At 43.1% G+C, this 3,296-nt stretch overlaps 1 pseudogene; it reads left to right on the plus strand.

The window, feature by feature from the left end:
- Positions 1-1,460: 1,460 nt before the first annotated feature.
- On the plus strand, positions 1,461-1,898 carry LOC136166172 (elongin-C pseudogene; annotated as a pseudogene).
- The last annotated feature ends 1,398 nt before the right edge of the window (positions 1,899-3,296 follow it).

The following is a 3,296-nucleotide window of genomic DNA, read 5'->3' on the forward strand; positions in this document are numbered from 1 at the left end:
CCAGGTTTTTCTTGACTTCCTACTTTTGCATTCCAGTGCTTTATAATGAAAAGAACATCCTTTTTTTAGTTGTTAGTTCTAGAAGGTCTTATAGGTCTTGTTAGCCTTGTAGGTCTTCATAGAACCGTTCAACTTCAGCTTCTTCAGCATTACTGGTCAGGCGTAGACTTGGATTACTGTGATATTGAATGGTTTGCCTTGGAAATGAACAGAGATCATTCCATTGTTTTTGAGATTGCATCCAAGTGCTGCATTTCGGACTCTTTTGTGTCCAATATAATGCAATCTGACCTCAAAATCCAGCTCCCTTTGACCCTTTCTTCAACTTTTTGCCTCTCTATCGTCACAGTGGATGTGCTGGGCCCCCACGGAGGAACTAGAAGTCACCCTAAGGGAACTTTTCATTTAAACACCTTGAAAAATACTTGCCTGCCATCCCTGTTTTTCTCTTTCCTTCCTGCTAGAGTGAAGATCCCCCAAACTAGGAATGATGCCCTGACATCCCCCATCACAGCACTTTTCACACTGTTTTGTAACTTGTGGCTTAACTGTCCATCTTTCCTGAGGTTGGAGACTCTGCTTACCTTTCCTAATGCTCTACCCCCAGCATGTGGTGCTTAACATCCAGTAGGTACTCAGTCTTCCGGGAGAATGAGGATCCTCACGGTAGCATACCTGGGTGAGAGGTTCCACTCTGGGGCTGAGCGGGGGGTGGGGGGTGCGAGGCCAGTTCCTCTACATGGGCAGCTTCCTAGAGGCGCCTCTCTGGCTTCATAACTAGAAGCTACCTTGTCTCCATGGCTTCCAGAAGATGGAGTTGGAGAAATAATCTCACTGATGAGGTTCTGCCAGAATTTTCTAGATCCTTAAGGGATCTTTAAGCCTCCCTGGCCTGAAAGATTCAGTTGGACAAGAGTGACCTAAACAGGGTTCTTCAGAAAACTTACTCTAAAGTTCTGTGCATGCTTGCTAGGTCACTTCAGCCATGTCCAACTCTTTGCAACCCTATGGACTGTAGCCCAACAATTTCCTCTGTCCTTGGGATTCCCAGGCAAGATTATTGGAGTGGTTTGCCATGCCCTCCTCCAGGGGATCTTCCCAACCCAGGGATCAAACCCCCATCTCTTAAGTCTCCTGCATCAGCAGGTTCTTTATTACTAGTGCCATGTGGGAAGCCCACTCTAAAGGTCTAGGTTGGACTAAATAACACTTTCTCTGATCCACATCATGCTTCTCTATATCTAATTATTTATTTTATTGAAATTATCATTTTAAGTGTATATCTCTCTACAGCAGAATACTTGGGGTACAAGTGATAGAAATCCAAACCAAACTATCTTAAGAATAAAAGAAACAGCTGTTACCCTGGAACCTAGACGGGGGGGTGGGGGGTGGGGGGGAGGATGGGGTGGGGGGTGCCAGGGTGGGGATTCAGGGCATCACTAGTGTAGGGACTGTCGTGGTGCGCAGGGACCCAGTGCAGTGGCTGGGATTGCTGTGGTACTGATGAGAAACTACTAAAGTTCCTGTGGAAGCCAAATAGAATTTCATAAGAACATAATGGACGCAGAAGAGAAAACCTACGGTGGCTTGAGGGCCCTGATGCCATGTATGTCAAACTGATATCTTCAGATGGTTGTGAATTTATTGTCAAGAGAGAACATGCGCTAACATCGGGACCAGTAAAAACCATGTTGAGTGGCCCAGGTCAGTTTGCTGAGAACAAAACGAATGAAGTCAGTTTTAGAGAGATCCCTTCACGTGTGCTATCAAAAGTATGCATGTATTTTACCTACAAGATTCAATACACTAACAGTTCCAAGGAGATTCCTGAATTCCGAATTGCACCTGAAATTCCACTGGAACTGCTGATGGCTGCGAACTTCCTAGACTGTTAAACAAAATAAATTATAATAAATGGCTAACTCTTTTTCACTATTTAATACCTGTAGTTCAGTTAGCAATTTTTTCATATATAGCATGTTGCCTGTGTGCAGTTGAACTTTAAAGTTCATTGCAAAGCATATTATCTTTTGTTCTTTTGCATAGCAGTCAAACTTGAAGCTTGCTTGCTACATCAACAAATTAAGGACATTTTCACAAACTGAGAGAGAAACAAATATACAAAAAAAAAAGAAAACATCTCTACATAACCAGGGCAGGGAAATCCAGGGAGATAACTAGCTTCTGGCCCTACTGAATCCAGGGGACCAAATAATGTCTTCGAGGTTTCTCATCCCGGCTCTCAATTCTATTTATCACTGCTTGGCTTTGTGCTTCAAAAAGAATTGGTTCTTTCCATGTGGTAGGCAAGATGGCCACCAGTGTCCTATACTTCCTGTCCCCAGATAAAAAATCCTAGAGGAAAATGAAATTTTTGCTGTAGCCACATATCAATCCCTACTAATGAACTACCTTTTTAACCTTATATGAGTCATGTGCTTATCTCTAAACAAAAGGCTACGGCCAAGGGGATGGAGCTTTGTGATGGGTCAAACAGATCCTCCATGTCAATATGGCTTACGGTTTTTTGTTTTGATAAACTGGCTAAATATCTGTTTTTTAGATATTTATTTTGATGCTCAAATAGTCACAGATTTGTTCAGTGGGAGCCCCTGGAATCTACCTTCTGTGTCATTTTGACAAATTTCTTCATCCTTTGAGTGTTTACTTCCTTTCTCCTTCAACAACAGGGTCCAAACTCATCTTGCGTATTCCCAGCACCTGTCCAGAGTCAACCACTTCTCTAAGTAGTCTTTTTTCCTTTCAGTAGACAATGGTAGTTAGAAGTCAAGATCTAGATACAAAGTTTTCTGATTGCTATCGCTATTGTGTTATTCTTCCCAAGCCCTTTCAGTAAACAAGACTAGAGCACCAAAGAATTGATGCTTTCAAACTGTGGTGCTAGAGAAGTCTCTTAAGAGTTCTTTGGACAGTAAGGAGATCAAGCAAGTCTGTCCTAAAGGAAATCAACCCTGAATACTCATTGGAAGGACTGATGCTGAAGCTGAAGTTCCAATACTTTGGCCACCTGATACGAAGAGCTGACTGATTGGAAAAGACCCTGATGCTGGGAAAGATTGAAGGCAAGACAAGAGGGTGACAGTGGATGAGGTGGTTGGATGGCATCACCAACGCAATGGATATGAACTTGGTCAAACTCCTGGAGACGGTGAGGGACAGGGAGGCCTGGCATGTGGCAATCCATGGGGTTGCAAAGAGTCAGACACGACGTGGCATCCGAACAACAACAAAATGTGTATGTATGGATATGTGTATATATGTGTATAAGTGTG

This window comes from Muntiacus reevesi, chromosome 4 (genome assembly GCF_963930625.1).
Source record: "Muntiacus reevesi chromosome 4, mMunRee1.1, whole genome shotgun sequence".
NCBI classification, from domain to species: Eukaryota; Metazoa; Chordata; class Mammalia; order Artiodactyla; family Cervidae; genus Muntiacus; species Muntiacus reevesi.